The 11,492-nt window shown below is 42.5% G+C and overlaps 1 long non-coding RNA gene across 1 annotated transcript; it reads left to right on the forward strand.

Moving 5' to 3' along the window:
• The first annotated feature begins 470 nt into the window (after positions 1-470).
• On the forward strand, positions 471-948 carry LOC127311788 (uncharacterized). Its single transcript, XR_007857881.1, has 3 exons — positions 471-549; positions 651-752; positions 851-948. It is a non-coding gene; the product is annotated as an uncharacterized lncRNA (long non-coding RNA).
• Positions 949-11,492: the final 10,544 nt, after the last annotated feature.

Raw genomic sequence — 11,492 nt, forward strand, 5'->3', positions numbered from 1 at the left:
GCTGAGTGCCTACTGTCTGCAAGTATTATTTATGTAATTAAGTCTCTACCGCGGCTCGTCCATTGCATGCATATAACTATACTCTCACTATATTATGCAGAATGAAGATCCGTGAATGCCGCAAGGGGCAAATCTATGATCTTGGGTTCATTGACCCATATACCGTGAATGGGTATACTGTCGACAACTCTCCCAAGGACACGGAGAATAACTTGGTATATGCCTTAAGGAAAAACTCATACAAAAGGGCAATACTATTTCCTTACAACTTCGCGTGAGTGTTACTGTCTTCACACATTAAATCTTTTTCGCTTACTCCATGTGTTAAGTGTAATTGATGAGTTATGCATATATATATGTGTCCGCAGGTTTCACTATATCCTGCTAGTCATTGAACCCGACACTGGAGTAGTAGAAGTCATGGACTCGAAGAGTAAACCCCTTGAGGCGTGGGGGGACATGGCTGATATCCTCCAGAAGGCTTGGACACGGTTCGCCAACAAGTCTCCGGGTTTACGGAATAAAGAGCTTCGAATAAAACCTGTACGGGTAAGTACTACTAGCTAGGTCGCGCATCTCTTTGATTCTAGTTTCAATACCATTATTATCATCCTTGATTATTATTTTGATTGAACTTTGTTCTCGTAAAGTGCTTGAGGCAAGAGGACGGGAATAATTTATGCGGGTTCTACGTTTGCGAGTTCATTCGCCAGAATACCCACCATATGACCAAAATTTTGGAACAACTTGATGTACGTAAACAACGTTCATGACTTTATTTTATCACCTTGTGTTTCATTCACATACACATATATATATACTGACCACCGTACCTTCTTGAAATTATTAGATCCAACGGTTGCGGGACGGTCTTCTAGCAACCGAGCGTGTACGGGCAATTCAAGAAGAACTGGAGGGATTCTTACTTGAGCAAGTCATAGCTCCAGACGGAGAACACTATGTGCCGGCCGACATCCAATATTGAATAGAAATTATTTTGAAAGTTGATGTAGACATATATATATGCATAAACGTGTGTCACTTCGATCGATATATGTAATATAATGGTTTCCTATATATATGTGTCTGCGTTATATTATAACGTGTTTCGAATGGAGGCAGAGTCTGCCGCGGCAGTGTTTTAGTGTAAATTTCCTGCCGCGGCAGCGTTTTAGTGCAATTCCCTGCCGCGGCAGAGTCTGCCGCGGCAGGGAAGGGCACCAAAACTCTGCCGTGGCACAACCCTTTTGCACCGGTTCGTAACCACGTGGTGCCCCCTTTAGCACTGGTTCGTAACTGAACCGGTGCAAAAGGGGGGGCCTTTTGCACCGGATTGTTTGCACCGGTTCACAATCCGGTGCATATGGCCCTTTTGAACCGGTGCAAAAGAGGTGATTTCCACTAGTGAAAACGGCTACCACGCGGTCTCGTACTAGGTCGTTGTTAAGAGCATCTCTAATAGATAACTTATAATAGCACACGTGATGTAGAACCTAATTTGTACATCATCAAAGATCAAAAATGTTACTCCAACAATTGATGTATCAAGATTTGGTGATGTATAATTTTTACATCGCAATGTAAAAAATGGATCCAAGTGATGCAAATATATATATCACTTGCTGTGGTGATGGAAAAGGCAAACGCATGCTCGGGAGGCACCAACTGCCATCCTGAATAATCCCCGCCCCCGCGCGCCACCTACCCCCGCCCGCCGCCGGCCTACGATTGAACGCCCCACCGTTGACCGAACTCGGCCTGCCGTACCTCCCCCATGGAGTTCTCTGCGCGCCGCCGATTTGAACCGGCCGCGGCACCGCGCGGCCGCGAGTTGATCCCGCCGTCAGCGACGCCATATTTGGATCGCCGAAGCTTCTTCGCGCCGACCCCGTCCATCCCGCCCATGTTGGAGGTGTAGGGCGCACCGCGAGCTTTTGCAGGCCGTCACAACACACGGCCCCGACCTCGCCGCCGCGACTCTTTTTTGGTGGCCAGCGACGGCCTCCTAGCAGGTCTGAGGGAGCAGGAGCTTCGCTCATGCCGCCGTCGTTGCCCAGCGACCACAGTGTGGCTGCCCTCCACCGTTTGCGGAAGCGCCCACCGGCGCCCGCGAGGTGTTTGCTCCTTTGCTTCAAAGGTAAATTCTAGAACTATTTAGTTCTTACAAAAAAAATGGACATCGTATCTTTAGGTTTTAATCTAGTATATTGTTTTCTACATGGTTGTGTTCGACTACACCTCCTCCGACGAGGAGATTGAGATGGAGGAGGATGAGGATGAGGATGTGGCTATGATTTTGCTTATGCATCGGAACAAGAGGCCAAAGCGTGGTGGTTTCGTACGGGGTCATGAGTACATTCAAAGACTCCGATTAGATGCGGACCTCAAGCTCGATCAACTACTTCTCGGTGACCCCTATATTTCTGGAGAAGTATTTTCGACACCGGTATTGGATGTCTCTGGATTTGTTCAAGCACTTTGCAGAGTGTGCTAAGCTGCATGATAACTTCTTTGAGCAGCGGAGGTGCCGTAGATCTTGGGCACAACACCAACGATAAGGTGATAGCCACATTGCACATGATGCATATGGAATTCCGACAGATCTTGTTGATGACCACTTGGCCATAAGTGAGAGCCAGAGCATCATGTGTGTAAAATGCTTTGCAAAGCCGGTGGTTCGAGTGTTTAGGGGTGAATACTTGAGATCACCCAATGATCAAGACATGGCTCGACTGCTGGACCAGAATGCATCACGACCCATGGCAGCCATGGGCGGCTGCCTAGGGCCCAGGCAGTTGAGGGGCCCAAAATTGGTGCTTTTGTTTACTATGGACTGAAAAGAAAAAAGATAAAACAAACTACAAGCGAACAGGGCCAGCTAGAAAGGATGCAAGAACTAAGTAAGAGTAGGTCTTGTCCCGATCAGTTCAATCCAACTCCGATCGGCAGTCTTCCACGACCACGAGGCTACTGCTTGGCTGCTTGCCTCAATCGATTTCCTTGAAAAACATAGACGTCGACTGAGTGTTCTGTCTGTTCGTCTCTAGTCTCGCCGATGGTCTTGCCTGACTGTTCGTCTGTTCGTCTTTCATCTCGCCGATCGCCTGGCCTGACTTGCCGTCCTGCCCCTTCGTGAGTTTATGATTAAATCTCTTGTCTAATTCTTCGTCTAATCCATGACTTATTTATTTAACTGGAGTTCTAATTTGATGTAAATTTCTTTATAATTATAGGCGTTATAATGCCAAAACAATTATTCCGTGCTGCGAAAAAAGAAAAAGCTAGATAATCAATTTATTGAAACGCAAAGAGGTGTTTTGAATAAGTATTCTCCAACAATATTCGGTGCTGCGAAGAAGCACTTTTGCGAATCATTGAAGCGCAATTGTTAATGGAGTCATTGGTTTTATTTGAGGTAATTAAACTAGTAGAAAATACCTTTTATATTTCCTACCATTTTATTATTATTTCTATCAGATATGCATATAAAGTAAAAGTAGGTGTAAATATATAGTTATATATCTAGTTATGCGTACACGTATGTTAATCTTAAGGGGCCTTTTTGTTGACTTCGCCCAAGAGCCCTGAAAAATATAGGGCCAGCCCTGATCACGAGGCTTTTCAGGTATGCTAGGTTCCATTGATTGTATGCACTCAAGGTGGAAGAACTGTCTAGCAACATGGTATGGTCAGTTCAAGGGGCACAAGAAGGATTCCACCATCATCTTGGAGGTGGTTGTTGATTATGAGACATGGATTTGGTATGCTTTTTTGAGGGTTGCTAGGTTCCTGCAATAACATGAACGTTCTCCAACGATCACCTATTTTTGCCAAGCTTGCAAATTGTAAGTCTCCTCTGGTTTCTTTTCAAGAAAATAGCCACACATACAACATGGGATATTATCTTGCGGATGGAATATAACCAAAGTGGTCTGCATTTGTCAAGCCAATTCATTGCCCCAAAGATAAGAAAGAAGTTTGATTCCATAATACTCAAGCCGCAGCTAGGAAACATGTGGAGCGAGCATTTTGGATATTGCAATCCCAATTTGCTATTCTGAGAGGACCGCGAGGTTTTGCAAGCAGAAGATCCTTTGGTACATAACGCAATCATGTGTGATCATGCATAACATAATAATTGAGAATGAGCGAGGCAAGAATGAGGTGCATGGTGTGTATGAATTGATGGGGAAACCCGGTGCATCCACATAGAGGTGGTGATCGAGTGTAGCGCTTCATGAAGATATACCATCATATTTGAGATGTGGGATGTGCACGAGGATCTTCAGAAGGATCTCATCGAGGAGTGGTGGAAGTGGAATGGCGAGCAAAACCGCTAGATTTGATGAACTCTATGTCACGTTGTTGTATGTGAGAACTCTATGTTATTTGTGTGTTGATTCGTGTGCTACTTGATTAACCATTCGATGAACTATTAGAATTGTGATGTAGTAATTAAGTACTATTTGATTTCAGTTTATTTCGATCGATTTTAGATGAAGTTTCACAGTAATTGTTTCATATATACTTGTGACGATCATCGTTTTATTTAAATTGGGGAGGAGAGACTGAAATAGGTGACCTATTTTACATCTCCTGTTATGGCACATGTGATCTAAAATACACTATCTCGAAAAGCAGAAACTTGACAGGTGATGTAAAACACCTATTTTGGTGATGTAAAACTGTTACATCGCTGTTTTGGATGCCCTATTTTGCATCATCTGTTAGCGATGCTCTAAAGAAGATCCTGAGCTACGCTATTGGTAAAGAAACAAAAGGCCTTCCGTATCTTCGAGATGCAAATGGGCCAGTTTTAGGTACTCTTTACCCTCCTTTGTCAAAAAATAAACTAGAATGATGATGTCACTGAAAAAGTTATAGTTTATTTTGTTGAACTAAATAGGGTAAAGGGTTGATACATCTCATATGTATCTACTTTTCCAAGTACTTTGCTCAATGATTTGCTCCGAAATCTCACCATACTTGGGTAAAACTGTTGAATATTGCGTTGTTTTTAGCAAAAATCTTCTTTTTGTCTTTTTTCGCATGAAATAAAATCGAGTAAAAATACCACGGAAGTTTTTCTCCAAAACAAGGGATCTAGAACTTTGGAAACACACGAGAGGGGCCACGGAGCCCAAATGAGTACAGGTGGTGCGCCCCCCTCTACTGGGTGCGCCACCCATGCCCTTTTGGGCCTGGAGAGTCGTCTCGTCCTCCCCTTTTGCGTACCCCATATATACCCGAGAAACCTTGGTATCCAGAAGCACGGAGATTTTCGCGAAACAGAGCGCCGCCACCACCACGATCTTCGTTTCGGGGGTCAGATTGATCATGCTCTCCTTGCCAGAGAGGGGGATTTCAAGGTCTTCCTCACAATCATCGCCACTAACGTCGTCACCAACAACTATGTGCTCACTCTCCATCATCATGTGTAAGTAATTCTCTGTAGGCATGTGAGGTGGATGGGGATTGGATAAGATTGATCATGTAATCATCCATATGTATCGAGATTTGAGGTATTTGCCTTGAGGATATTCTTGTATGAATGTTGGTACATATTTGATATGTTTAATGCTTGTTGCTAGGGCCCGAGTAATATGATTTCAGTACTGAACTTCTATTTCCCCATCATATATATGAGTTTGGTATTTATTTGCAAGGTGTATTGCCTATTATTGTGTTGAACATGTGAACCCTAAAGTGATAGTTAGGGAAAACAATGAGGATATATGATAGTTTGAGGATATTGTGTGTTCATGAAGTATTAATGCTTTGTTCCGGGCTATTCGAAAGGATAGACCTTAATTTCCTGTAGTTTCAAGTTGGCCCCGGTGAAATGGGCAGGCAGTACAAAAGATGTTATGCAAATTTTGTTGGTTAGTATGTATAACTATATTTGGATCACTCACCTACACACATTTGAATTAGAGATAAATGCTATGTTATTAGGGTTATATTATTTGATCAATACCATTCATGCAACACCCCGCTATCACCTCATGCCTACACCTTTAGCCATTGAAAGTTACACATCACTACTTCTGGTGAAAACTAGAAATCTGTTGCTATTGTTTATTACTTGTTTTACTGCTTTGAATCAACAATTATAAATCGCCACTTGCTTTGTGAGTTGATGACTGTAAACAACAACGCCAAAAAGAATCTTGATACGTTGGGACTCCAAGTGCAGAGTGTTGTGTCAGCGGAGTATCTTCCCCACAAGGGTGACTCGAGGGTTTATATCGAACTCTCGGGGAACTAGACAGAAGAGTATACTCTTCTCTCTTCTTCTAGCAATCCTGCAAGTAAAATAAATGGCTTGTGTCCCCAACTCCACCGTGTGGTTTTCAAGCACAAGGTTTCGCGTAAGTAAATAACACAAGTAGAAATAAAACAAGTAAAAACTAAACTAGATAAAATAACTAAGTAAAAACTCTAAAGGGGTTGATTGTTTTTGGTGTTTTGGATGCAAATAAGAAAAGTAAATATTTTTGTATTTTCGTATTAAAATAGTGCAGCAAATAGAAAACAAGGTAAAAGCAATGTAAAGGTGTTTCTTATGATTAAAAAATGGACCGGGGTATATGGGTTCACTTGACTATTTTCTCTTAAAGTTGTGGTGGATAAATAGCAATTCATCAATGAGATATGAAGGTGCAGATAATAGTATATGTAAGATCAGAATTAATATGGGCATCACGTCCTAACATAGAGATGATACAACACATCTCTCTTATACTCTACAAGAAAGAAACTTCATCAATCTTGTATTAAGAATTAACAGAGCATAGCAATAAGTACTTTGCCATGAAGTTTGAATATCAAATATGCTACCTTGAACAAACAAGATCACCACTATTGTCACGTGATGAACATAGCACATGCATTCACTTTCTCCCTAGTGAGGTAGCAAAAGAAAGGCAAATCCATAATAGATCATGAGTATATTGTCACTATCCAATCACTAAAACCATGCTACTCCATCTAATACACACATCACCCCACACACGCTCTTGCACATATGTTTGATCAGAACAAATACTTAAGAATGGGGTACATAATATGCATCTATCAATACATCTCACAATATAATATGATCATATCTCATCAAACAATATCATAGAACAAGGAACCACCACATAGGTATTACAAATATGGCCATAATCATGATATGCAGCTCATATGGTACTAAGAACTATGAAGAACATGAGAGAAATAGATCAAGCTACTGCCACAAACCCGTAGTCCAGAGGTGGACTGCTCCCTCTTGGTCATGAAGACATTGGAGAAGGTGGAGATCCCTCCGGCGGTGATCCCGGCGGAGTTTCCCCCTCCAATCTTCTCTGCAGCAGCCTCCGTTTTCGTGTTTCTGTGTTTGTGTGGCGCTCTCCTCCCGAGAACTCTTTGGGGTCATATATATATAGTCGTTTTTAGGGAAAAATACGTCGGTGGGCAAAAGAATCAGGTCAAACGGACGATCGATGGCTGAAAGAGGGGGATGGCGCGCCCTAACTTCTTGGGCGCGCCACCTGGCCTCTTTCGGCCCTCAGGCCTCTCCAGGTGTGCTTCCAGGGCCCAGGGTGCTTCTCCCCATGAAAAAGTGACGCTCCAAAAATCACAGGTCAATTTGACTCCGTATAGGTCTCTGAAAGTGCAAAATACACAAAACAGGGTTTTCCTATTCTGAAGTGTTATAACCCAAATAAAGAGGATCATTGGTAAATCCCCATAGATCAATGTAAAACATGGTATTATCATCATATATGTTGCAAATATGTGGGAATTCAATATGATAAAGGACAAAGTTCATGTATGCATTTTACATGCATCATGAGTTTATTGATATACAGGTGTGGTTGAGAGTGACGTCTCAATTGCTAAAGTATTATTGATGAAAATGATATGGCAATTAGCTCTAAATCAACACACTCTTAAGAAGATATTGCTTTTACTGAAGCATTCATGAACATTGATTTAGATTATTTGGATAAATTTGATGCTAGTCTGAGTACTTGTCTAGGAGATTTATTTCATGTGGCTAGTAAAATTGATGCACTTGCAATATATATTAAAGATGAAGACTATGAGTTCACCGTTGATTATGAAATTATAGAAAAGGGTGAATCATCTAAGTTCTATGGTAGAGAAGAAGAATTCCCTTATGAACATTTAACAAATCTTAATGATCTATCTTGCCTATTTGGGAAAACTAAAATCGAACAACGCTATTACTTCTTGAAATTGTTTCCTTTCTCTTTGGGAGGAAAAGCAAAAGCTTGGTATAATTCATTAGCTCCAAAGTCAATCACTAGCAAGAAGGCGTGCATATACTTGTTCTAGAATAGATATTTCCCTTCTAATAAAATACATGCCATGATTGCTAAAATTAGTAACTTTGCACAAAGTAAGGAGGAGAGTATTCCTCAAGCTTGGGGGAGATATTGTACCCTTGAGAGGAGATGGCATGCTCATGGTTTTCAAGATAATGAGTTGCTTGATATATTTTACAATGGACTAACTGAAAGATCTAGATCTTATCTAGACAGTGTTGCAGGTAATATTTTCAGGCACATGATTGTTGAGGAAGCTAAAGAATTACTGAACACCATTAATCAGAATTATAATGATTGGCATAATGCATGGTAGTATATACCTATCCACAAATTAGTGCACTTAATGGTCGTTAATTTGAAACTTCTTATCCAGTTTTTTTATTGTAATACGATTCCACTCATATCACATCCAACACCGGTTGTGTGCTCTGTTAGAACGGGTAGATAGCAGATTCTTGATATGCATGGTTATATATTTATGGTCAATGTGGACGAACAACCTTCCATCGCCACTAAAGTAAAATAGAATATATAGTTTTTCCACCTAGATTTAGGAGCATATATGACATATATGCGTGCATATATACTCATCCACATATTAATTCTTTTAAATGCTAATTAATGCAATTGATCGCTATTAATGTGGAACTATTTATTCAAAAAGGTGCTTTCTACGTTTTTAGTCTCATCACACTCACAATGCTATTAAAGGATTGCACATTCATCTTGTTCTCCTTCATAACTTTCAAAAAAAACACTATTCGACCAAAATTCCAATTAGCAGCCATCTAGCTATCAAAGATGAGGAACAGCCTCACACTTGTTCTCACCCTTGCCATAATCGTGATAGCAGCAGGTACTCACTTGATCATATGATAGCTTCTTTTATAACTGATCTACTCCCTCCGTCCATAAATAGATGCCAAAGATTTATTCAAATTCGGATGTATCTATACACTAAATCGTGGCTAGATACATTCAAATTTAGAGAAACTTTTGGCATCTATTTATGGCCAGAGGTAGTACTAATATGATCACAATGTGTGGTTTGATTTTCTTTATGGTGTTATTTGTGTTGGCAGAGGGTACATGTTTTGGAAGAACTACTTTCCCAACGCCACCATGTGAAAGTACAAGTTGCCATTCTACTTGTGAGACATTTTTCAATGGTACGCAATGTAGTGGTTGCACTTGGACCTCAGCGTGTGTTGACGACGGGGGGGTGCCAGTGTACCATATGTCCCCCCTCCCACCAAAGTAAAGAAATAAATACTAACTAGCTAAGATAGGATGACATATTTATGCGAATAACAATATCGTCATGATGGTGTAGTAGGAGCAAATCTCTTTTACTACATGGTGATATATAATATGTTTAATATTGATCGCAATAAATTATAACGGGATGATATGCATGAGTTGGTATTTGTGTGTGTTGGAAATATGCCCTAGAGGCAATCATGGATGATGTATTTTCTAATGTATTCATAAAGTAAAGTAGTCTTGTATGAACTCTTGCATATGTCATCGAATACGTGATTCAGTTATGGAATTTTATGATTATGTTGTTCATACTGAATTGTCCTTAGTCATCGAGGTTGTGTTGGACACACGACTTAGACTAATGTGCAAGTCGGCTGATGACTCGGTTCCACTTGTCATACGTACGCATGGTGATCCTAATCCGACTTACATGGACTCGGCTGAAGTGTTTAGGCGAGTCGAACCTACCCATGGTGATATGCAACGAGTAAGTTGTCATTTGCATGTCTCAATCAATGTAATCATTAGACCTGAGGTTATTGCATGATCTGAGTTGTGGACCGGCCGACTTAGGTTCTCTCAAACGTTGTTTTGTAAGAAGGCAATTATAAAGGCAGAGTTCGGGTCGACGGAAAAACTAGCTACTTGAAATGGATAACCAAGATGGGATTTTGCCCCTCCACTTGGAGAGATATTATCTGGGCCCCCTTGGATGATATGATTCAGAAAGCATGGTCATGCGCAAGTCGGTTAAGTGTTAACCGTTGCGGCCAACTAAGAGTTAGTCGGGTGAATCACATATCATAGATCGAGAAGAGCGGTTAGCTATTAAATGGATGACGATAACTCGCCTACACTACTAGAAAAAAGGGTACCAGTGGCGCACTTGTTTTGCTTACCAGTGGCGCACCTAGGTGCGGCACTACTAGTGCGCCACTGGTAACAGCTAGGAGTGGCACACCTCATGGTGCGCCACTAGTAAGCTATATAACAGTGGCGCACCTAGTAGTGTGCCATTTGTAAGCAATAGTGTGCACTAGTGGTACATCTATAGGATGCGCCAGTGGTATAGCTCTGAGGTGCGCCACTGCTTATGAATGAATTAAAAAACAAAAATGCCACATGGGACCTGGTTGTGGCAGCGGTGGATCTGAGTTGACCAGGGTTGAAAACAAACAAAAAATGAAAACACCCTAAAAACATCCTTGTCCTTGGCCTAAAAACATTACACTAATTAATTTACTAATTACAGAGCAGTTAAACTAAATTTACAATTAATATTTACAGAAAACACCCTAAAAACAAAATTGAAAAGCAATCTAGTCCCAAAGAGGACGGTGTCGCTGCCAGCGCCTTCTGCCCATCAACGTGCTCCTCGCGGTGCTGCCCGGCCGCCGCGCGCAGGCCACTCCCCCACCACGGACCTCCTCCGTCTCCTTGCGCAAGCGCTGGTGCTCCTGGTCCTGCTCCAGGGCGGCGCCGCCACCGGCAAGACGTGCGTGCTCCTGCTCGCGCTACAGCACCTCCGCCCCAGCCCGCGGCCTTGCGGTTGTGGGCGCCGCGTGGAAGGCGATGGAGAAGACGTCGACACGGCGCCTCCCGCGGCAAGCTGGTCCCCCGCGTTATCGTCCCAGAAGAGGAGGCAAAGAGAGGAGGGGTCGGGCCAATGGTGCTCCCAAAGGGCATGCCAGCGGCAGGCGCAGCGCGTCGGGGAGTTCCGAGATGCGGTCCTCATCGTCTGCCCCCGCGCGCTGCCACATCCGCTCCATCATCCTACCCCGGACCGTCGCGCTCGTCCTCGATTTGTTCCTTAGCCGGTGAGGATCTCATGGACCGGCCAAGGCTAGGAGGCCGTCATGGTGAAGAGGGGCTTGCCCGACCCCGCCGTCA

The sequence above is a fragment of the Lolium perenne genome, chromosome 7 (genome assembly GCF_019359855.2).
Source record: "Lolium perenne isolate Kyuss_39 chromosome 7, Kyuss_2.0, whole genome shotgun sequence".
Classification (NCBI taxonomy): Eukaryota; Viridiplantae; Streptophyta; class Magnoliopsida; order Poales; family Poaceae; genus Lolium; species Lolium perenne.